Raw genomic sequence first — 26,482 nt, forward strand, 5'->3', positions numbered from 1 at the left:
ACTGTGAGATAGATTTGAATTGTGATACTGTTTCAGTATATATTCTTATAACTCTTCAATATTTATACTCATAAAGTGTTGGTATTATCACTTAAGATTGAAGTTCTGAGCAACAATTTTGACACAGTCAAAGTAAGCCTCACAGCCTCATTTGTCAGTAGTCAGGCACGCACACACTTTAGAGATAGCAGAGAGAGCACAAGCCAGTTTCACCACTCCAGAAAAGGGATTAAGAACTTTCTAACTAAGGTTTAAAAATGTTTTTGTTGTTGTTGTCGTTGTTGGGTTGGTTTTTTTGACTCTTCTGTTCCAATTTTGTGGAACAGCACCCCTGACAGGCCTCTAGTTATCAATGTCTATGGATGTACTTGTGTTCCTTCCTATGACAAAATTATTGTTGTACTGAAAGACCCCTCAAAGGCATGTATGGAAGTGTTGCTTCTCCTGTCTTTCGTTTGTTAAGTATTATTATACAGCTAAGACTATACCTAGGCATGATCATGAGAGCTGTCTAAAATGGACAAGTCACACGAGAGAAGGAAAAGAAGCAGAAGTATAAACGATGAGGTAGAAAAGAGAATAGAGCAGCTCTGATAACTATCTCAAAAACATCAGGAAAGAAATACTCTGTCTTCAGAAAATCTTTCTGGGCAAAGAGAATTCTATTCGGTTCAGGGCCGCTGCAACATTCCCTCTCAGTCATACGCCACAATCAGCCAGTCCAAGAGTGAAGGAAGGAATCACAATGCACAGTGATTAATGGAAATATTGTTGAAACAGAAAAACCCACTAGAGGAAACAGAATGTGTTTAGGGTGAGATAGAGGGGTAAACGGCCGTCTGTACACTACATCATTTGTCTTTTACCGTTTGCTTCTTTTTTTTTTTTTCTATTTTACTTGCAGCTGTGTCTGTTTTCCTATTTTTACTCAAGCCTTTCAGTCAATCACAGCAGTCTCAAGCAGATGTGCAAAGCAATAATATAATAGTAATTTTTTACAAGCATGATTCATTTCAGATTTGCAATTTTTAGATGAAGTCTTGTGTATTTACAGAAAGTATGGCACACATTTGTTAAGAGGTATAAAAATGTATTCTATTTTGCTTGAAGAAGGATTATGCATGGACTTTACAATTTGCCCATCTCAACAACAGCTACCACATTTAAAGTTATTATTCTGGAATGTCTTTTAAATAAGAGCATGAGATGTAGATATTATCAGGTTTAATTCTGCTGTTGGTTATATCTTTGCAACATTATTTTCTCCCGGTACCTGTTTAGAACAGAAATTGAAAGTAAAATTGATATATACCCTTAAGAATAGAAAAACCTAGAGCTGGGTGAATAGCAGAAATCTATGAGTAAAAGGGCTCAGTTAGATTTCCTCTGACTCTTATAGACATTGCTGAATGATTTGAAAAATTTGAGATGTACATACAATAGACTAGTGAAAATGTTCTCAGTGGACTTCAAAAATTTCACTGGCATCACCAGAAAATAAGGTTGAGGCAAAGGTTGGTCTATTTCAGCAGCCTTTCTTTAACCATAAGTGCATATATTAGTGAGGCATAAAAATGAACCAAACAAATGTGATACTTTGCTCTACTACTCTTTGAGATCCAAATATTTTCATGTCAAATATTAGGTAACTTGTTTGTTTCTTCTACATGTTTCAAGATCATGAAGGATTCCAGGACCTCTAACTTGTGTCAAATTTCTAGCATGCAACAATTCCTTTCCCAGGAAGTTTCACAGGTCAGCCTATTAAGGCAAAAGATGTAGTGGAACAAAACAATCAGACGCCTCTGATTACCGAGAAGTGGGTGTGAGCCGGTATCAAATCCACCTGTGCCCAATCAGGGCAGGCCCCCTATTGAGCATGTGCAAGACCAGGGGGCCAATAAAAGGTGAAACTCACAGCCACCAACTAGCTCACTCCCGAACACTGTATTACCTTCATTGCTCCACTAGCGCTCATTGCCTCCAAGGTGAGGCTCTCTGTGGAGTCTCGAACCCGGGGCCTTCGGCATTGCAGTACTGGGTCTTAATCAGCTGCGCCACGAGAGCCTCACCTTGGAGGCGATGAGCGCTAGCGGCGCAATAAAGGTAATACAGTGCTTGAGAGTGAGCTAGTCTGTGGCTGTGAGTTTCACCTTTTATTGGCCCCCTGGTCTCGCACATGCTCAATAGGGGGCCTGCCCTGATTGGGCACAGGTGGATTTGATACCGGCTCACACCCACTTCTCAGTAATCAGAGGCGTCTGATTGTTTTGTTCCACTACAAAAAGAACTCCTTTCTTCTGTTTTTCTTAGAACCTTACTCCTATTACCTTCATTCGATGTTCCTACTCTTTTGGTGGAAGATTCAAGAGCTGGATGTCATTATTTTTACCAAATTGGACACATGTGAACTATGTCAAATATAATGTTCAGACAGACAATTGCACAGCTCTAGTAAAGTGAACTGAGGTTTAAGTACCTCCAAATAATTTACTTAATTTCTTGTAGGTGATCATGAACAACTGATATTTTGAAGATGGATATAATTACTTCACACATAGCTTATGAAAGAGTATGACTACACTGTGACAAAGAACATTGTAAAGAGCGTTTCAAATATTCCATAAAATGTTCAGCAAAAAACATGATGAACCCTCACAACAATTTCTAACTAGACTCAATGTGAAGAAAAGGGAAAAATGTGACAGTAAAAGGATTTAGTCATACTCCTTCATATTGCTCAGTCTTGAACTTCTGAGTTATATTGTTTATGGTTTATTGTTGCAAGAGCCCATCACTTAGTGGTTTCAATTAAAATGTTTCTTTATAACCATAGAACTTTAAAATGCCAAGGTTCAAGTGTTGATGAAATAATAAGATAAAGCCAGTTAAAAATATTAGTTATGCTTTATCTCAGGTGTTTTCTTCAAACTGAATCATTCTAAGTAAATGTCTTTTCAGGAAGATACAAAAGATTTAAACCATGTAGATGAGGCTCTTCAGGATATGGTCTATTGGGTGATACAGATATTGATATTCATATATTACTGGGGTGGGGGGTGTTGACAGTTGGATGTGGTGATCTTAGAGGTCTTTTCCAGCTGTGACAAATATCAATTTCAACGAGTAACCAGAGCATTAAGATATTTCTGAGGGCTATAAATTAAACCTTATAACCCCAAAATCATGAACTGAACTTACAGTTATTTAAAAATCAAAGCAAGATGAAATATTTATATTTCTTGTGAATTTTGTTTTATTGCATAAAACTATATAGGACATTGCAAATAGGAAAATGGAAAATACTTACTGTAATGCAGAGGTCAGAAAAGAAAGCTGATGCATTATGTCCTGTCAGGGTGGCTGATGTTCTCTGAGAATACAACAGAAATCTAAATCTAGAAATCATGTGAGAGCACAATGAATGTATCATAAGGATACTGAGCTCTCTTATCTGTTCTGGAGAACAGAAACATATTGTATTCATAATTAAAAGGAATAATTAAATCATCATTTTTATCACTAATTAAGGAAGAGTCTCAAGCACTGAGTATCGGGGAGTATAAGCAAGAATTTGTATCTATGAATGTCCACCTAGTTTGCTAAGTCATAGCTAAAAAGGTGAACCTGCCCATTACCATTTGAATAGTAGATCACAATGTGAATAAATAAATGAAAAACAATTAATTAAAGACATTCCCGGAGAATGGATGTGTTTGACTAATCCTTTGCCATGTCACAGTTGTTGAAATGTTTCTCCCATCAAGAAACAATGGTATATAATTTTGGTGTCTATTTAGGGAAGAAGGAGTGATTTTTCCTGAAAACTGAGCAGGATGATCCCTTGATCTCTAGCTACCTCCTCATTTTCATCTTGCACTGCCAGCAAAATGCCAGCTGCAAAGCTTATTTTGCATCTAGTTGTGATTTCAGAATTAAATGCAATGCAATTAGTTCCTTTTATATGTTTGGTAATCTTGTTAAGACAACTCATTAGGTATCTTGGCAATTGGAAATTACTAGGTTTCAGAACATGTGCATTTCCTTTGTGAATACCAATTATTCCTAAATGAGGCAATTGTTCTTTAAAGGAAAAGGAAAAAGCGAGTCCCAAAAAGTTTTTGAGTTTAAACATTGTCCTGACCTTTAAAAAACTTAACATGGATGAGAATGGTCTCTTCAGAAAAGTCTTGATATGCATAAATATTGCAATGGTATTTTTTCTATCTATTCAGTGTTAATGGAAAGCAAAATTTACCAAAAAATCTCGAAACTGTCATTTTTAAGCTTTAAGGGGTTCTCTTTGTAATTTTTAAGTATCATTTAATTATAAAATATTTTTTTAAAAATGAGAGAAGAAGGACAATGATCAAGGAGCAAGACAGTTTTCAGTAATATGAACTGAAATCACAGTAGACCATATATCAGTTTTCCTTTCAAGAGAAAATCTTGCTGTGAATCTAGGCCGATTCCATAAAGCAAGAATCATGAGGGCTGAAGGAACTCAATTTAAAAGCCAATATTAATGAAAATGGAGAGATATTTTAAGAATATTACCTTTATAAGTACAAGTTTAGCATTTTCTAGATAACTGTTCCAAAAGGAATAAAATGTAATACAAATTAAAAAAATGCATAACCATAAAGGTGGTTAACTGAGAAGCTGTGAAAACAAAAAGAGAAAAATAAAATGCTTCTTTAAAAAATGTTAAATGAAAAGATACATCAGGAAAAGATTATTTTTGACATTCAAATAGCCCATCAGCAATTTATTCTTGATGCCTCCAAAATGCATTTAATAACATGAATGCTGCTGGGGAATTTATCTCACTTTTTTTTTTCTTTTTCAGTAGACCTTTTTTTAATGCTCATGCTAACAAAGAGCATGCAACAACCACTGAAATAGGAAGGTTTCCTAAGAGCTGCAGAAGGATTTCAACTACACACAGCATGTGAAGGGGAAGAAAAATTATACATCTTTGGAGAAACACACAACTGTCCGTATTTCCACTTCAGACCTGAAACACCTTCTTCTGCACAAGCCTCATCTCATTTGACTTTCTGGCTTTATCTGCTCCTCTCCAGATCAAAATACTAAAAGCCTGAAAACTGCCTTTTTTGCCACAGGCACACTGTACCAGCTTGACCAGCACTATCCTAACCTGGAGCATCTACAGGCTGTTTGACACACTGTTTCAACACCCTCATCATAAAAAAAATTCTTCCTTATATCTAGTCTGAATTTACCCTTTTTTAGTTTAAAACCATTATCTCTTGTCCTATTGCTACAAGTCTTAGATATGCTCAGAATAGATGGACTCCAAATCATTCATGCTGAGTCCCCACTGTGTTTAATGTAGGCACAGAGTGAAATAAAGAGAAATAGAAGAGGACTGAGAAAGTTTGGAGCAACTACTCTGCCACACCATAGACCTTAACTCAGATTATGTTCGAGTGGCAAAGGGAGACTCACAAAAAAGCAAGGTTGAGGGCTTGTGACCTCTGGCAGGTGAACAGTGCCTTCTACACCTGCAGAGCTGCAGCTGCAGACCAGGTGATGGAGTCAGCAGGTTTGCAGATGACACCAAATCAGGAATCACTGTCAACACACAAGCTCAGGGCTGCCATCCAGACAGACCTACGTAGGATGAAAGAATGTCTTAGCAAAGGCATGAATGAAAATCCACAAGACAAAACCCAAAGCCTTCCCACCTGGGACAGAAGACCCCTTTACAATTGCATGGGCTGGGGTACTACCAGGTTGTGGAGCTTTTCTTCTTCATGTCAGAGCATAAGCTGACCGTGAGCCCACCGTGAGCCCTTGCGGCAAAGCAGGACAGTAGTGTCCTACCATGTATGGCCAGAAGCTTGAGAGAAGTGATTATCTCCTTCCACTCAACACTCATTACGCCACAACTTGATGCTATGTCCAGTCTTCAGCCCTGCCAGTACAAGACAGATGTCAATAAACAGAGGCCAATAAGTTGAGCTTATTCAGCCAGGAGAGGAGCTTATTCAGCTTAGGGAGACCTGCACTATTCCATGATGCTAGGTCCTAAGTAATCATTTATGTGAACTAAGTCTGCTCTAACAGACTAAGCCCAGTATCCATTTTTTTATTTATCTTCCAATTAGATGTGTCTGCCATTTAGAAGTAGGACCAGAAAGTGAAATAATAATATCAGAAGTTCTTTTTAAGTGGTGAGGGTCAAATTGGCTCTTGAAAACAGCACTTTACTCTGAAAACCAAATATGCTGTTAAGGCTTTAATCTGTGGCTCTAATAGTCTGCTCTTCAACCAGCCAGGGAATCACAATCTACTCTGCTTTGCATCTACTCAACAAAAATTCTCAAGTGTTCAAAATTCTTGGCATTCTAGCATCTCTGATTTGAGTCTGAGGAAGTTATGGCAGCAATATGACTTCTCTAGAAGGTTAATGTATCAATCCATTAGCTGCCTGGATAACAATAGAACATAAAATACTCAGAAATCCATCTGCCATAGTTTACCCAAAGGATAAGGTGTGATATTTTCATATTTTGCATTTGCTTTTCAGTTTCTCTGGTGCTGAAGTTGAAGTGGCTGTGTATCACCAAACACAAGCATCTTCAAATTTTGCCCCTAGGGATAACAATGAGATGTATATTTTTTGTGCGTGTCTTATAAGTGCTATTTTAAAGCATTTAGTTTGAATTCATTATGCTAAAGCAGCACTGTGCTGGTCTTGGTGACAGAAGTAAAGAGTCTTTTTTTAAAAATTTTTTTTGTTTTTTACAGAACACAAAGCAGTAGCCACAAAACCCTTTTTAAGATCAAAAGTAATCAGAATTGGCACTTAATGATACGCTGCTGAGAACACTGCAATACAGTACAAGCTTACAGAGCAAAAATTATATATGTGAACTCTGTTCTTCAATTCTTCTCTTTTGCTACACAACCTGCACTCAATTTCTCCTTCACAGAACTACCAACCTGTCACAATTGCAAGGCCATTTTCACAAACATTTAACAAACACCCAAAATGTTTGGATTTTAGAAATGTGTGAATCTGTAAGAAAAAAAATTAAAATTCATAGATTGAAATCAGAACTTGGAATTTAGGTTAGATGTGAATCGTGCAATCTTAACTAAGCCAGCTGAATTTTTTATCAAAAGTTACACCAACATATTCAAACCAAGATGGATTCTTATATGTAAGTAAATACAGCAGCAATAACATTATTCATTGGTATATAAAGGAAGTTCGTCTGTATTACGGTACCTCCCATACATGTTCAAATGGAAAACCATACATGCAGTTGACCAGACACTATTATCTTTCTCTCATGTAGCTTTACAGCTTTAAATAATGTCTGATATGTAGTCTCTGCCTCTTACAGACAGTCAACAAATCTTAGTAGATCACTGATGAGTCATAGATGTACAATATGAATGACCTGAAGTAGCTCCTAAGACTAACTTATTTTGATTTTTTTTTTCAAATTTCTCCCTGCCATAAAGGCTTCCTTGGTCTAATGGTTTTCATGCCTATATGTGTGGCAATGTTATAGCTAATGTTTCACAAAAAACCAAACTAAACCAAACCTAAAAGAACCCCATAAATATTAAATGCATGTTTTTGAATGAAAACCCAGCTAAATTAAGATAAACTCTGTGGTTAATTTTAAATCAGTCTGAATGCTATCTATCATAAGAAAGAATCAATATGGATATTTGGGCAGGGTTTTTTCAATTTTTCTTTTCAAAGGCTCAGAAAAAAACTTGAACAATTTTGAAAAATGTAAACCTTTCTGTTCATAGTTGTGATGATGAAATTTTGAGTGGTCTCAGGCTGCACAGATCAATAGGCCTATGCCCACAGTGTTGAAGACAGGTCTGTGGATAAGGTTTGCTTATCCGCCTTTCATATGGGAGGAAAAGGTATCTGCATGCTGTCAGCCTCCATGTGCCAAAATACCTCTCCCACACAAGCTCAGATCCTACTGAAAATGGCAAAGTAAAAAGGAAGAAGGCAAAACATAGAGTGTACCTCTCTCAGAACTGCTGTGGAAGGTGGCAGACATGTTGTGGTACAGATGTACCAAATATTTGTGGTGAGTCTGTGGTGGCAGGATCAATTTCTGGCTGTGCTGCTGAAGGTAGGAATTAATTTATAGTCTATCATGTTAAACTCTCTTCAGTACTGAGTGTTTTTATTCTCCAGTGTGCCCACTTCTGCCAGAACAAGATTTACAGTAATACAAACTGTTCACGCACCTCCCACTAAGGTGCTTATAAAGACTCTATAATTATGTCATTCCTGCTCTGCCACTTCCACTGCTCTAACACATGATGTTTTCATATTGTAAGCTTTGTTTTTGTTGATGACTCTTCCTGCAGCAATGCGTATTCATGTCAGAAACATTATCATTAATGCAGTTCATCTCTCTCCAGTGTCTTTTGTGAGGCTGAGGATCTGAAAAACCCCCATGAAACATTCTTGTGCCAGTCTAATTGACCCGAATGCCTCATGCACCACCGGCTGGTTAAATCAGTTCCTGATGCTACTGTAGTTAAAAATAATGTCTGAGAAAATTAGACATGTCTTAAATTTACTGATAATTTTTCAAAAGTGATGGAAGGCAGCTTGTATGCAGCTTTACCCGCTATGCTCCACTGACTTTTAATATGCAATGCTTTTTTTTTTTTTTTCAGGGAGAAATTATTTGCTTCACCTGCAGTGAAACAACCCTCTCAGTGTATAATCATTAAAAAAAATAATAAGTAGGATGCTTATAAACTTTTTGCAGTCTAACTACACTTAAAATTATCTCCTAAAATTTTCAGCTATACCTTGGGATATACATTCATGTTATTAAATGTGCTCAGTAAGCTAAGCAAGTTTCTATATAATTAATAAATATTTAGTGGCATTGATTTTTATAGCTTTTTTTTAAAATTCCTTATCAGTATTGAGCAGATGGGACATAACTATGAAAAATTATATTTTAAACGTGATTACTATATTTAAATTATATTCAAAAAATTTTGCTCAGTGAAGCCTTTACAAATACAATTTAACTTCCAGATGAAGCTTCAAAGTTAAGGTCTTTTTGTCTGTTTAGCATGATGATATTTAAATGATGTCTGTACCACATAAGAGGAAACAGAAAACAAAAACTGTACAAAATAAAACATCTAGTGTTTTAGGAAAAGCTCTACGATGTCATTTTGCAATAGAAAGTTTGATTCTCTTTTCGATATTTAGCAAATCCTTTTTTAATACCAGCTTTAACAATACTGTATGAAAAATGATTTTTGATTGAAATTTTGGATTACAGTAAAGCAACATAATTTGTCCATTGCAATTTGTATACTTGAAGAATAATCTTTTAATACTAAAAGTCCTTCTGTAGTTTTTGATATTGAGTTGGGGGAGGGAGAATTAAAATTTTCTACATAATCTACTTTTGCAAAATATTATATTTAAGTATGAAGTGGATCAAGAAGAACTGGACCAGAAATTAAGCATGGGAACCTCTGCTCAGGAGCCCATCCAGGACATGTCTGCGTAAGTGCTATTGAGGTCCTATATGGTAACTAACTTCCAGTAATTTGTGCTTTAAGAACCTATTTATTTGTAAATCTTTAGGGAAAATTGTTCTTCACTGAAGAGGAAATAGAACCCTTGAACACAAGTATAAATGGTAGATTACTTGGCCACCTGTTTTATGTTTTACAGCACAAACCAAATGTTTTCCCACCCCGAATCTAAAATGCATTCTATTGACTTCTGGCTAAACCATGAGCTGCTTTGTATTCTCTAGATTTCTCTTCTTGTGTTTGCTGAACCAAGTCCTCCTAAATAGATTTAGTGTTCTTGCTTCCTGAGAGACAAGTGCTATGCCACATATTTAACTTCTCTCTCCTTTAGTCTCTTTTGCTGTTCCTTGGAATGTAAAGGTAAGGTCTGAAGTACCCATTCATCATTGTCTCCCTGTGCTGCAGCTGATCACACCTGTGCCTCACAGATATGAACCGTGACCAAATCAAAATAATAGTGTTTCACATGTTGGATCAGTGTAAATGACCAAAAATGAAAAGATTAATTGTACCTTGGTAGGATGACAATTTTATAATGATATTATAACAAAACAGAAAAGGAAGGAGAGGAGACGACAGAAGGGAAGATATTGGGGAAGGGAATGGAGAATTTCTGTCTGAGAAGTAACTATGTTCTCAGGCAATTAAATCCTGAAGTTTCTACTTTGACAAATTTGGTAATGGGAGCCATAGCAAAAACTTGACCTAGAGGAAATGAAAATTTCTTTAAAATCCAGAAGGAATTTGATCAGATGGAGAAGGAGAAAATTAAATCAAAGCAGTTTACGTATTTTTTCTTTATAAAATGCAATTTCTGTCCCTTCCTTGTGTTAATTTTCCCCAGGTATTATTATTAAGAGTTAGGGACTGATAAAAGAACATGGAAGACTCTTACAAGTATAAATAGAAAATGATATATTATAAGTTTATAAGCATATTTGAAGCAAGCAGGTTATATAGACAGCTATTTAATTCAAGGATTTTCTTATTGCTGATGCATTTATCTGTTTATCTATTCCTTCCTTTGTGACTTTTAGACTTGTCTCTTCTTACATTTCAAATCTATTTAAAGAGCTCTGCAGAAGTAGTTCCTCAGCATTCAAGGTTCCAAATCAAAAGATTCAGCTGGGAATGGAGGGTGACAAAGTGCTGTGTGTAAATGTTTCTGCAGGAGAACTGTTGATTGATTTTCATGGGAAGAAAGATATTAAGACTTCAGAGGTTAGCAGAAAGCTAATGAGTCTGCAGTTAAACACATACAGGTTTGTTGTCTTGAGGCCTTAAACTGTGTATACAGTGAGGAAAAAAATTATATACTCTTACATGTCTTATAGCATCACAATCAGTCATTGAGGAATTTTTTCAATGAGTTACTAAGAAGACTACGAATGACTGACATCAGGGTCTGATTAGTGCCTATTCCCTTGTTCTTCATTCAAGGGAGTGTTTCTCTGTCAGTGTTTCAAAGGGCTCAACCAAAATGGCAAATCATTTTTATATTGCCTGACCCAGATCGTTGCTGGAGAAGGGAAAAAATCTGTGTCACACTGTTGGGCACCATGTCTCAACCAAAACACAAGCATTTCTTGTTTCTTGATGGGAAAACCTGTATTCCAGGACCTTCTCAAGATCTGGTTCTTTGCCATAAAAAAAAATCCTCCAGTCTGCTGTACCACTGCAGTTCTGTTTATTTTCAAACAATACAGATTTCACAAATGCTGAAAGAGTTTGTGGTGGAGTGAAGAGATAAGGAAACAGTGTCTGGTTGTCATTTCACATCAAAACTCTGTCTCTCCTGCTTTCTCAAGGAGCCTTAAGCACTGCCATGGTAGATACATGACAAGTTGAGAGAGATCCCAATTTTTATGTATTCAGCTAATCAGTAGAGGAAACTGTAGAAGAGGAGGTTACCAGATTTGTCTATTCCTGTGGAGAAAATAAAGCACAAGCAAGGCTGTTTTAAAAGAAGCTGTTTTAAAAGAAGCCAGAAGCTGCTGTCTCTTTGCCATTGCTCAGTAAAGAAAAGCAATTGCAAAGGAGAGCAACAGAGACTCCTTTGGAGGCTCTTTCAGATGCTGCTGAAATGCTGAAAAAATGGAGCCGAGGAAAATAGTATCTGAGTTACGCAGGAGTACAAAAGTGTCTGAGAACATGAAAGCTATATGCATGTGGGATCTTTTAGATAGCAAAGCTATGCTTGCTGGGGCTGGCAGAGATACTTGAGAAACTGTTTCTTTGACATGTTTTGGAAATAAATTCAATGGGTTTTATACGAGCAAGCACTCCAGCTCTCTAACATACAGACTTCATAAATAATACCCAGTCACGGGGTAGCCTTCTATTATTTTTAAAATAACCTAAAGAGAAAAAAGCAAGAAATAAGCAGTGTATTTATTTATTTAGCTCGAAGAAACTGATATGCAGTTGAAATGACGGGCTGGCACGTCCTGACAAAACTAGCTGACTACTAGCAGCTTCTTCCTACAAGTTCAGCAGTTTGGTGAGCCCCTTAAACTGGCATCATAGGGATTTGCTGAGGTGTGCCATAGGCAAAAGGAGTCTATCCCCTTTTAGTAATTTTCAGATTAGAAACCTGTAAATCACAGCTCAATCAATAGCTCTCAACTGCCTTACAAAAGTTACAGCTAAAAAATATCTAAAATATAATAAAAGAAAATCTAGTGAAATGTTCAGTCACACAACAAAGTTCTGCCAGACTGAGTGAGATACAGGCAAAGGGAAACAGCTTCTTACGGTTCAGCTGCTCATGTTCCATTGGCAGATGCTTATCACTTCTTCTTTATGGTATACTACACAGTGACTCAACTCAAAGAAACATTTTGACTCAAAATTTGGAGGAAATATTACACTCTAAACCAATAAAATTTTCTTTTAAAGACACAGTGTACAGGTGCAGTGTCTGTACAGAGGCCCATCTGCCTCACATTTTTGTTGTCCAACAGGAAACCTTTTTTTTGCTGAAGATTTAAACTGCCCTATTTCCCTTTAAGCCACTTCGCTCAGCCATCCTCTAATGGAACTTTTTTCCATCTAGTCCTTATAAATTATTATAGTCATTCTAAAGCAATCTTTTAAACTACTATTTTATGTTCCTTCTGCCTTACAGCAGCTTTCAGAGATGTCAACCCAGTGGCCTCAAAATGTTAACAAACCAAAGGAATACATGGAGAAGAGAAAATAATTACAAAGCCAGGTGATAATCCTTTCTTGAATGCTTGTTTTAAATACTTTAAACTGCAGCTGCTGTTGTCATAAACAAGGTATTAGTTAATGCGTTAAAGCTGTCCAAAAAAACAAAGGTCTTCATCTTTTTTTCATTCTTTTGTCTCCATGTCTTTCTTAAAATGTACTAAGTTAGAAGAGTCAGAGTAGACAGAATCAGGGAATATCTCTGTCAGCAGCCTCTAGATCAGTAACTAATAAAAAAATCTACAATGCAGCTAATTTGAATGGGCAGATTTCAGCTACTGCACACCTATTGGTGCTGTTCCAAACTCTTTTAAGCAATAGTTACTGGGGTTACAATCAACAGACAATGAATCTTCTATTATTCCTGTAACATGTAAATATCTAAAATGGAATCTGAAAAAGAGGATAAAAATCTTTAGTAAAATATTTTTTACATATCTTTTTTCGTAAAGATGCCCAAGAGCAAGCCCTGTCTTAGAATTTTCTCAAATTTTGAGAAGTTCAGGGATGGAAACAGGGTCATTCGTCTGTAACATAAAAAGAAGGTGTCCTGTGAGCAGCTAGCCCAGTTATCATTGATGGGGAGGAAAGAAGCTGATTTCATCTCTGTTGAATATCTCATCCTTTTCTGACTCTCCTGCTCTTTCTACCCAGAACATTTTCTTTTAACATGGCATGTTTCTCTTACTCCATATGTTCAAGAACATATCTCCACTCTTCCACTTCTGACTCATTCCCATACACTTAGTTTCCTGAGGTAAGCATCCTTTGTCTCTCCATTCATCCTTCTTCTCGAGCAACTGTTGCAGGAAGTGCAATCCTTCCCTTTGCCACATTGCAGCTGCAGCCAGTGTAGGGAAAGATTTGTGTGGATTGTCAAAAAGAAAGATATAAAGGAAGAAAAAAAAAAAAAGAGAGAGAGAGAAAAAAATGTTTATACAGGAGCACTGCTGAAAATCACCTAAAAAGAAATAAGTCCAGTATTTTTACATGACATGTTCCATTCTGGGATCCCAGCTTTTCAATTTCAAAGGACATTTTTCATTTAATATCAACTTCTGTTTAAAAGGAATGGTTTGTTTTCTTCCAAAGAATCACATAAATAGATGTTCTAAATGAAGTTCACTATTTGACACTCCTGTCACCCTTTTTAATGGCCAATTTAGCAACAAGCAAGCACCAAATAACAATCTTTCTGGCTTGCAGCCTTTTTCTAGGTCGCATACTGGCATGACCCATGTGCTTAACTTGTCAGTCACCACTCACAATCAGACAAACAATCAACTTCTCAACACAGTTTCCTTCTGTGTCTCGTTCGTGTTAGCCAGCTCTCTGCTCCTTTTGTTTAAACTATGCCCTTTGACAGATTAAGATCAAATACCTGATACACACACAACCTGCATTGGTTTTGGCGAACTACAGAGTTAAAATCAGAAGCCCAAGGATGATTTCTTATAGACAGAGTTTTTCAAGGATCTCCTTTTATAAGGTAAAAACATTATGTTCTTTCCATTTGTGGGAACACTGTAAACCCAGTAGACTAAATCTATTTCTTTACTAACATTTTATTGTTCCTGCTTTAATAGCCTACAAGATTGTTCATTTAACATACATTATGCGTTGAAAGCATTTGATAATTTTTTTAGATACTGTGATACTTAACATGTTTCCTTTAGTTGGTTTAAGTGTTAACTAAAGAAAAAAAAAAAAGTTTTTTACTACTGTTTCCAGAGATAAAAGTTTCTGTAGTGCTAGAGCTGTCTGTTCTAATTAGTAAAGTCTTAAAACTTTTCTATAGAACTGCATTGCAATATAACTTATGATTTGACAAGGAGCAGCTGATGTATTTCATTGACAGTAAAGAAATATTTTCTTAACTAAGAAAATTTTCACATCAATATTGTTAAAGTCACAGATGGAATCCTCATTCTAGATACACTTTCCAGGAAAATATCCAGCTTCATGCCTAGCATTGTCTGCTCTAAAACAGATATTGTAATTCAAGACAGACAAATTTTTCACGAATATTTTATTTGCTAAAGACATGATTTCAATAACTGCAAAATTATTTGTGAATTTTGGCTGAATACATCAGACTACCTCAGGCATTTTTTCAATGTTAGACTCATGCTTCAGGCTGCAGAATTGCCTTTTGTGTAGCACTGATGTGGTTACTTTGCAACACAGACTCCTTAGTTTCCTTGGAGATTTTGGACAACATCTGATCATGCTTCTGCTCAGCCCAATGGTTTTGTTCATCCTCTATCATTTTCTTAATCCTTCATTCTGCACCAGGTGTAACTCTAATTCTTGTTTCTGATTTTCCCTATCTCTGCTCCTACACTTGACTCTATCCTTGCTTTAATCATTGAGCTTAGCCATCCACAACCTAGTCTTGTCTCCTCAAAGCTTTGGTTGCACCTCCAACAAAGTGAGAAAAAGATCAGTACCTGTATTCTAAGGCAATGCTAGAATTCATTTTGGGTTCAGGTACACAATGAACTCTTAAACTTTCTATTAAGGCCTATAACATCTATCTGTTTAATTCCTGATTTATTTTATTTTTCCTTTAGGTTCCTACTTCCTCTGGGACCAAAATAATGAAAATAGTAATACATTTCTTTCCACATTATCTTTCAAAACCAAGGAATAGTAAAAGTCATGATCTATTTGAGACAAAATTTGCTAGGATAGATGATGTTTTGCCATGACACCAGTTCAGCAAAAATGTGTCTTAGTTTGATGGAGTTCCAGCAAATTAGGAAATCAAAGGCAGTAAATGATAAAAGCTATGGTCCTAATAGTTACATTTGGGCAGGTTTATTGCTTATTTTCTTGGTTATTAACTCTAACAAACTTTAATTCTAATAAACATGGAATTTAAACAAATTGAAATAAAGATTTATGAGACAGAGATCCTTACACAGAGGACTAGAGGTAACATTAAGAATGAACAGTCAATGAGATCATAGTTTATTCAAAAGTGATCAACTGATTTGCCACACCAGGAGGTTCTGATGAGGCGTAATTACAAGAACAAATCAGTCATAGAGCTGCCAATGGAAAAAATGACAGATTCAAAGCAATGGTTAGCAATGAGATTTCAAGCTCTGTTTTAGAGAAAAGGAGTTGGTGACTACATCAAGCAGCAAGTCCTTCCATAGCACCTTAGCTCTTGTTAGAAGCATTTGTCATACACTTTCTCAGTCAGTCTCTTTTCCTTCCTTCTTCTTTCAATGTCCTAACTCTTTGCCTGTCCCTTCTCTGATAGCCACTGTCCCTCTGGGATCTGTGGACTGCTCACAGCATCCTTGGCAAAATGGCCTGGACAGCCACATCTGCTGAGACAGGAACCTGAGCGTGCACTATACCTCTCAACAGGACACCCAAAACTCCCCAAGAGGATGTTTGCTCAAAAGTGATCACGTTAAGAAGATGGTCACCAGCCAGATTAAACCAGGGAACTGTTTGTTTTGTTTTGTTTTTTAACAGGGAAGTATAAAAGGAGCAAAAATATTTGTAGCAGTGAAGAGAAACCTCACAGTGGAAAGAGCAGCAGTCTGTGCAAAGCTTGTTGCTGCCAGCAATTGCCCCTGGGTGTTACAGCCACCACCAAGGCCAAACAGAGCAACCTCCCTGTTGGATGTCGTGAGCTGCAGATGACACTATGGGGTGTGATGCACAGGGACCTGACACAACTGAGCAGGTGTGAACCTGGCAGCATGTGGGTTAGCACTTGCAGGGAGCAGCAAAAAGGCACTTAAAACCCCTCACAGAATGGTCATGCAGCATGGAGGGGTGGTACTTGGGACCCAAGTGGTCATGGTGATGCATTTAACTCAGGGGGAGAGATTATGGGTGCAGTTAGAATTTTCTAGGATCAGCTACAGCGAGTTTTTCCAAAATGTGAAGGTGTATGTTAAGTGTCTAGTGTTATGATTTATCTGTTGAGTTGCTGGTATTGATCCTCAATGCATAGATCACTAATCACTGGTTGATCACGTGTTGCTAAAAAATTAAATCACTTCTATCCTGATTTTGCTTGACCTAGATAAAATTAGCCTGTAATAAAAGTTCCAGAAGAAATAATTTTATTAATAATTTGCACAGAAGAAAGTTATGAAAAAATAGAGAGGATTTTTTTCATTGTCCATTCACTGATTGTCAAATGCCTATTAAATGCCATGAAAATAAAAGCCCGAACCGCAAATCCTCGAAACTCCCAACAACAATTAAACAAATACTACAGAAAAAAAAGTCCTTGTTGTTCAAAATTGCAACCAGATTGGTTATGAATCGAGTAAGATGGACAAGGAGTAAAAGTCATAAAAAGTACTCATGAAAGAAACACAGGACAGAAAGCATGAGGGGGTATATTTACATTATTTATGCACCACTATGGATGTCTCCTTTTGGTAGGTACTTCTTAATTCATCTGACAATTTCTTATAAGAACTGTATAATTTCCCATTAATTTCAAGGCATGGGAAGAGAAATACTTCATATCCATGAAATGTCACTCACATAAAGCTAATCAAATATGTTATTTCCAGCCTGATTAAATACAACTATGAGAAATACAATTGCACATATACTACATGCTACTGTAAAGAACTCATCCAAAGACTGAATTAATCATCATTTCCAGCTTTTTTGAGTTACTCAGCTGTCCTGGTTTGGACCAGGATAAAGGTGGTTTTCTGTTTCTGTACTTTTGCTTTTAGCTAAGTCCCTTGTAAGTAGTCTCTCTGAAATTAACAGCAAGTTTCTCAGACAGTGTGTGTGCTTTTAGAGCTGATAACACTTGATGTTTATAGTTACTGCTAGAGACTGGTATGCAGGGCCAAGGACACTGATCAGCTCTGCATGAAAACATTTTACCGTCCAGGAGGATACAGAGGTCCCACCAGAGCCCTCCTTTAGGGAGGATCAGACAAGATAGATGCCAGAATTGACCAAACAGAGTATTCCATCCCATATACGTCACACTCAGTATAAATTTGAGGCATCACGTGGGCCGAGCCAGATCTTTTCCTGCTTCCCTTCCTCCCCGGCATCCTGGAAGGATCCTGTCCGTTTGTCTGCCTGTGGTCCTAATCCGTGCCAGCCCATATCTGTGTGTTCCTGCCTCCGGTTCCCGACTGCTGCCGACTCCAGGAGTCCAGCCTGGACTTTCCCAGGGCTGCCCTACAGCCTCGGTGGTGACGTGAGAGTTATTGGGGGAAAGGGGGGAGGAATGTGGTTTCCATTTTCCTGTATATTTGTATATATTTAGTAATTTTTCCCTATTTACCATTACTGTTTCATTAAAGTTGTGTAGTTTAGTTTCCAACTCATAAGTCTCTCTCCCTTATTCTCTCTCCTTTCTTCATCGAGGGGAGAGAGAGATTAATAGAGAGCGTCTGTTATTCGGTTTAATTGCCGGGCCAGTGTTAAACCGTGACAGATTTATTGGCGCCCAACGTGGGGCTCGAGCTACTTGGCTCGAGTCCAGTTTAAATTTTGACCAAATTGCCTGAACAGTTTGAATTCCAACTCCAGTGAAAGAATGGCTTTCCTGAGCTGGAATCAGACCTTGTTCTTTGGAAATTTCACAGGGTTGGAAATTAAACCAATCATGCCGTACCTCTGGTATTTAGGGTATGCAATCTGCTTATTCGCAGCTGGAATTGCTGTTACTATGTGGTTTTTCTTCCGTAAGAAATGCTTAAGAACCATCGTTGCAATATGGTCCTCAATACTGATGTATATCATCGTGCATGGTGTAGTGGTGTTTCATAGAAGGATTAAGAACTTTGTTGGTAATTACATTTTCAGCCTGCTTTTGAGGAAATACACCACTCTTGGGCTGAGTTCAATGGATTCTAGTCAAAATGGCATTATGATTGTTATAGTTTTGAACCTCCTGGTTCTTGTAGGCATTGTTGTTCAGGTGTCTGTGAATATTTTCATGTGCTACCATATGTTGGTGAGGAATAAGACAATTACAACTAGGGGAACGAGCACACCTCGTAAAGAGAGCACCCCCACTCCTGCCTCTGCAGCCGCTTCTCGCCCCCCCTCACGCAAGGGCACAACTCAGATAAAGCCGGCCAGCATTGCCAGCTTATCGGCTACAGCTCCAGTTGCTGTGTCTACTCCCACAGACACTGCCGCTGCTCAGAAAGCAAGCCCTGCTGCTGCTATTGCTGCAGATGCCTCAGCCTCTCCCCCTCAGCCCACACAGTTACTTGTTGACCCTGTAACTAGGAAAAAAGGAAAACAAGGGAAATCAGAAATTAACCCTTCCAAGTCTGAACAAGATGACCAGGTGATAGAGGAAACAGAGGAAACAGGGGATACTGCCTCTCCTCGTACAGCATTCCCTAGAGCAGAGTCAGATGAGGACTCAGACTCAGAATCTACTCAGCCCTATTCCATGAGAGACTTGCGTACTCTGAGAAAAGACTACAGCCGTTTTACAGGTGAACCACTCCTCTCTTGGTTATTCCGATGCTGGAATGATGGGGCTGCTACCATAACATTAACTCAGAAGGAAGCCAGGCAGCTGGGCCCTGTAGCCAAAGATGCAGCTATTGATCGGGCATTTGGGGAAAAGGCTGGAACTACTAGCCTGTGGAAACGACTCTTGTCAGCTGTCAGGGAGAGATATCCCTATAAAGAGGCAATAGATTGCCCACAGGTCAAAGCAGCCACACTTGGAAAAGCTATCAGGTATCTGGAAGAATTGGCTGTACGAGAAGTGATCTATAATGATGATGACATTGAAGACCCTTATCACGTGCCATGTCCTAAACCTATGTTGCAAAGGTTTGTGCATGCTGCACCATCACCTTTTAACCATACTCTATCAGTACTGCTATGGGTTCCTGTAGAAGTGGATACAACTGTGGGTGATGTGATTAAAACTGCACGAGAGTGTGAAGAGGCTGTCACAGCCCCTCATCGGGCCTGGGTCTCAGCTATCAAGAGAGCATCTGAGAAACTGCATTCACCCCTTTTTCCTCAGACAGACGGAGGACGCCCCATTGCCACCATTAAGAGGAGACGCCCTCCTATGAGACAGAATCGAGGGAAACAGAATATCCCAAGAGGAATTCTATGGGCACTCCTGTGTGAGTGTGGAGAGGACATGACAAAGTGGGACAAGAAACCTACTGCTGACCTACAGGACCGAGTGATTAAGTTGATGAGTAAGCCGAAGGCAAAAGGAGGTCCTTCTAAAAAGATGGCTGCTCAAATCTCCAGTGTGGAGCTACCCAATCCAAATATGCTGGTGACTCAAGATCCCTGCACATCAGGTGTGAGTACTGGGGATGCAAGCTCCAGTAATGCACCTACTGCCAATGCTGTATGTGCTCAAGCTTAGAGGTGCCCTGCCTCCAGCCAGGTGGAGGAGAGGGACAACCGAATCTATTGGATTGTGTGGATTCGATGGCCTGGCACATTAGAGCCACAAAAGTATAAAGCCTTGGTGGACACTGGTGCACAGTGCACCCTAATGCCATCGAATCAGAAAGGCACAGACTCCGTCACTATTTCTGGAGTGACGGGAGGATCTAAAGAACTGACTATTGTGAAGGCTGATGTGAGCCTCACTGGAATAAAGTGGCATAAACACCCAATAGTGACTGGTCCAGATGCTCCGTGCATCCTTGGCATAGACTACCTCAAGGGAGGTGATTTTGAGGATCCGAAAGGGTACCGCTGGTCCTTTGGTACTGCAGCTATTAAGACTGAGAACGCAGAATGGCTGCATACTTTGTTTGGCCTTTCAGATAAATCCTTTGTAGTGGGATTGCTGAGGACTACAAACCAGCGTCTGCCAACTGCTACTTCAGTAGTGCATCGTAGACAATATCGTGTCAACAGAGATGCTGTGGTCCCCATTCACAAGCTGATCCGGCAACTAGAGAGCCAAGGAGTGATCAGCAAGACTCATTCACCCTTCAACAGTCCTGTATGGCCAGTGAAAAAGCCGAATGGAGAGTGGAGGCTGACAGTGGACTATCGTGCCTTGAATGAGGTTACACCACCACTAAGTGCTGCTGTGCCGGACATGCTAGAACTTCAGTATGAGCTGGAGTCAAAGGCAGCCAAGTGGTATGCTACTATTGACATTGCTAATGCGTTTTTTGCTATTCCTATAGCACCAGAATGCAGAGCACAATTTGCCTTCACCTGGAGAGGTGTCCAGTACACTTGGAATCGACTGCCCCAGGGGTGGAAACACAGTCCTACCATCTGCCATGGACTGATCCATGACACCTTGGAAAAGGGTGGAGCTCCAGAACATCTACAGTACATCGATGACATCATTGTGTGGGGTGACTCAGCAAAGGAAGTCTACGAGAAAGGTAAGAAGATAATTGAGATCCTCCTAGAGGCTGGTTTTGCTATTAAAAGGAGCAAGGTTAAGGGACCTGCACAAGAGATACAGTTTCTGGGAGTTAAGTGGCAAGATGGACGTCGCCACATCCCAATGGACGTGATTAACAAAATAACAGCTATGGCCCCACCAACTACCAAAAAGGAAACTCAGTCCTTTTTAGGAACTGTTGGTTTCTGGAGAATGCATATTCCTCTTTATAATCAGATTGTGAAACCTCTCTATGAGGTTACCCGGAAGAAGAAAGACTTTAAATGGGGCTCAGAACAACAAGCTGCTTTTGAGAATATTAAACAGGAGATTGTACAGGCAATGGCCCTTGGACCAATTCGAACAGGGCCAGACATCAAAAATATTCTTTACACCGGAGATGGAGGTGATGGTCCTACATGGAGCCTCTGGCAGAAAGCTCCAGGAGAGACTCGAGGCCGACCTCTAGGATTTTGGGGTCGAAACTACAAAGGCTCCGAAGCCAACTACACAGCCACTGAGAAAGAGATACTGGCCGCATACGAAGGAGTCAGAGCTGCTTCAGAAGTGATTGGTACTGAAGCACAGCTCCTCCTAGTACCACGATTACCTGTACTGGGTTTTATGTACACAGGTAGAGAATCTTCCCATCATGCTACCGATGCTACCTGGAGTAAATGGATTGCTTTAATCTCACAGAGAGCTAGGATAGGAAGACTCAATCGTCCAGGAATTGTAGAAGCAATAACACATTGGCCAGAAGGCAAACACTTTGGAATGCCACCAGGAAAAGTGGTAAAACGGGCTGAAGAAGCCCCACCATACGACCAACTACCAGAGAGTGAGAAACAATATGCTCTTTTCACTGATGGATCCTGTCGTCTGGTAGGAGGCCATCGAAGGTGGAAAGCTGCCGTATGGAATCCTACACGACTAGTTGCAAAAACAGATGAAGGAGATGGTGAATCAAGTCAATTTGCAGAGGTAAAAGCTATCCAATTGGCTTTGGACATTGCTGAACAAGAAAAGTGGCCGAGACTTTATCTCTATACTGACTCATGGATGGTAGCAAATGCCTTATGGGGTTGGTTAAAGCAGTGGAAGCAAAACAACTGGCAACGTAGAGATAAACCTATCTGGGCTGCTGAACTTTGGAAAGACATTGCTACTAGGTTAGATAAACTTGATGTAAAAGTGCGTCACGTAGATGCCCACGTACCTTCATATCGAGCTACCGAGGAACATCGAAACAACCAACGAGCAGATGAGGCTGCTCAAGTGTTCCAAATAGATCTGGACTGGGACCATAAAGGTGAACTGTTTTTGGCCAAATGGGCCCACAATGCTTCAGGTCATCAAGGCAGGGATGGAACATATCGATGGGCTCGTGACCGAGGGGTGGATTTATCTTTGGACTCTATTATGCAGGTTATCCACGATTGTGACATATGTGCTGCAATTAAGCAAGCTAAAAGGTTGAAACCTCTATGGTATGAAGGGAGATGGTCAAAATATAGGTATGGGGAGGCCTGGCAAGTCGACTACATCACATTGCCTCAAACTCGCCAGGGTAAGCGCTATGTGCTTACAATGGTGGAGACAAGTACAGGATGGCTGGAAACATATCCTGTGCCTCATGCCACAGCCCGGAACACTATCCTGGGCCTAGAGAAACAAGTCTTGTGGAGACATGGTACACCAGAGAGAATTGAGTCAGATAATGGAACTCATTTCAAAAATAGTCTCATAAATAACTGGGCCAAAGAACATGGTATTGAGTGGATATACCATATCCCCTATCATGCACCAGCCTCAGGTAAAATTGAAAGGTACAATGGTCTGTTAAAAACTACCTTAAAAGCAATGGGTGGTGGAACTTTCAAAAATTGGGACAAGCACTTGGCAAAAGCCACCTGGTTAGTTAATACCAGGGGTTCCATCAATCGAGCTGGTCCTGCTCAGTCAGATCTTCTACATACAGTAGATGGGGACAAAGTGCCTGTGGTGCATGAGAAGAATCTGCTAGGGAAAACAGTTTGGATTTATCCTGCCTCGGGCAAAGGTAAACCCATTCGTGGGGTTGCTTTCGCTCAAGGGCCTGGACACACTTGGTGGGTGATGATGAAAGATGGAGAAGTACAATGTGTACCACAAGGGAATCTAACACTAGGTGAAAATTCCTAATTTCTGCTTGTCTAGTTTAATCAGCAATGCATGGACTCTTTGGGAGTCATGAACTTGTATCCCACCATAACTACTGTTATGTGAACTGTTGCATAAACTAACAGTATTCTATGAGTGTTTTTCAGGATGATTTTGTGGTGATAAAACCAGAACTAGGTTCATCGGCTGGCATCCAGTAACTTCCTTGAAATTACCATCTGCAACCTGCAACTTGTGGACCATGGACATGAACTGTAAAGACTGGTCCTTCTTTTGAGAATCTGCTACAATAGATGAACATCTGCAATTGTAGACTGAATTACTTAGTGATTTTTAGCACAGAGAGATAGTAGTAATTTGTGTATAGATATGTTTAAGGATAAGAGTTAGTAATGATTGGAGCATGACGCAAATGGTATGGAATAAGGGGTGGAATGTCCTGGTTTGGACCAGGATAAAGGTGGTTTTCTGTTTCTGTACTTTTGCTTTTAGCTAAGTCCCTTGTAAGTAGTCTCTCTGAAATTAACAGCAAGTTTCTCAGACAGTGTGTGTGCTTTTAGAGCTGATAACACTTGATGTTTATAGTTACTGCTAGAGACTGGTATGCAGGGCCAAGGACACTGATCAGCTCTGCATGAAAACATTTTACCGTCCAGGAGGATACAGAGGTCCCACCAGAGCCCTCCTTTAGGGAGGATCAGACAAGATAGATGCCAGAATTGACCAAACAGAGTATTCCATCCCATATACGTCACACTCAGTATAAATTTGAGGCATCACGTGGGCCGAGCCAGATCTTTTCCTGCTTCCCTTCCTCCCCGGCATCCTGGAAGGATCCTGTCCGTTTGTCTGCCTGTGGTCCTAATCCGTGCCAGCCCATATCTGTGTGTTCCTGCCTCCGGTTCCCGACTGCTGCCGACTCCAGGAGTCCAGCCTGGACTTTCCCAGGGCTGCCCTACAGCCTCGGTGGTGACGTGAGAGTTATTGGGGGAAAGGGGGGAGGAATGTGGTTTCCATTTTCCTGTATATTTGTATATATTTAGTAATTTTTCCCTATTTACCATTACTGTTTCATTAAAGTTGTGTAGTTTAGTTTCCAACTCATAAGTCTCTCTCCCTTATTCTCTCTCCTTTCTTCATCGAGGGGAGAGAGAGATTAATAGAGAGCGTCTGTTATTTGGTTTAATTGCCGGGCCAGTGTTAAACCGTGACATCAGCTAACTGGGACAAGTTATTCTTTAGTCATTGTTTACAATGAAAATTATCAAGGAGCTGAGAAAGAAGGAAAAAAGGATTAAATAGTGTCCTGTAGAGCAAACACAGCTCATAGGTATTTTTAAAGATCAGAAATCAAAGAGAAAAATTTTTCTACACTGCAGTCTTTTGTCACATGGACCATCAACCAAATAAACAAAAAACACAATCCAAGGTTAATTATTGAACCAGGATACGAGCTCATGGGCTAGTGGCAAAAATTAAGTGAGGGTTGGCTTTTATCTGTTTTCTTTTTGTTTTCTTTTTTTCTTTTTTTTTCTACATTTCATCTTGCTATTAGTTAAAAAAAAATAAATAAAACAAGGAATTAAGCCACTAATATTAGTTATTATTTTCCATGCCTAGCCATTGATACCTGTATTGCAGTTAAACAGCCTCAAATTCTGACAGTGTTATATACATGAATGTGCTTGTATTTTATTCCTGGTGTATATTTGAAAGGTAGCTCACCTTCAGAGGGAGCAGAATTGCTTTCAAGAAATAGAAAAAGGTACATGGATACAGCAAAATGTTTGTGAGGAAAGTTTTACTATCATTATTTAAAGATAAGGGACATACTACAGCTTGCTTGCAGGTATTGCTTTCCTTACAGCTTTAACTTTTGTAAATCACAGGCACTTTTGGTTTTTTTCTTCTGCAATTGTTCCCCCCCCCCAGTTTAAGTAATTTAGATGACAAGGGACCCTACACATAGACAATTGCTACTTAGATGTCCAAATTAGCAAAACTGAGCCTGAAGTTAATTGCACTTGCAAACTGCTTGCCCTGAAGAGGTCAGTCTGATAACCCAGGTATACATAATATTGCATGTACATCACTTCCAGCATTCATGCTTCTTCTTAATACCCCCATGTAACCCATGCATCCATCCCTGTTATAGCCTCCAAATCTGAAGACTAGAGATCATGTTGACTAACATGAATTACATATCTATCCTTTAGTCCTTAAAAGCTGAATCCCATGTCACATTGTCCATGATTTTACCCACAAGTCACATCAGACCAACTGTTCTGTGGTTATCCAAATGGTCCTGGTCATTCTTTTGTGCATTGGCCCACTCTCAAACCTCTCTCAGACTTCTCAAGTTCTCTTGCTGTTCCAAGATTTACATGAAATCTTGGATTTCCAGTATAATGATTTCCAATATAATTATTATGCAACATATTTCAAACTAATTCTTTTACCCCCTTGGAGTGAATACCATAGTTACTGATCCAGTTTCCATTTCATCAGAGCCAAACATTACAGTTCACATCTGACCTTTTATACTATATTGTAACAATAAATATAAAGCATTATTAAATCTAAGATAGGATGTCATCATCTTGAAATACTAAATTATTATGTCAGAGAGGAAATTGTTAAAATAGTACAGTTACCTTGCATGCAAAATAATACTTGCTATTTTTTACCAAAAAGAAGTTTTGAAAAGCAATTTCCAATCTATGTATGAATGAGCTCCAACAAAAGAGCATCTATTCTAGAAAAAGGTTCCATATGCCATTCTGGCATATTCCCATTATATTTACAATTTTTTCAGAAATTCAGGACTAAATCATGAAATTCAGCTCCTTCTTTTTCTACTGTACAGTCTCTCTTCACAGCTCTCCTATAGTATTGTGGTGACAATCACCATAGTGTTAAATACAGTGAGCAGCTAGAGCTGTTGATTTTAAAAACTGTGTCAGGACTATTATGAAGGGTCCCCAGATACTAAGTTTTCACCATGAACAATTTAATTGATGCTGTTGAAGACTGATGATATGCTGGTGATTTCAGAGTTTTGGGGATTTCTTCTGTTTCTTTAGCTTTCCTCTCTTTAATTGGCTATCCCAAGATGTGGGAAGACAGAATGACCCAATTTCAAAAAACGAGTTGTAATCACTAGGGATT

The sequence above is a fragment of the Calypte anna genome, chromosome 2, assembly GCF_003957555.1.
Source record: "Calypte anna isolate BGI_N300 chromosome 2, bCalAnn1_v1.p, whole genome shotgun sequence".
NCBI classification, from domain to species: domain Eukaryota; kingdom Metazoa; phylum Chordata; class Aves; order Apodiformes; family Trochilidae; genus Calypte; species Calypte anna.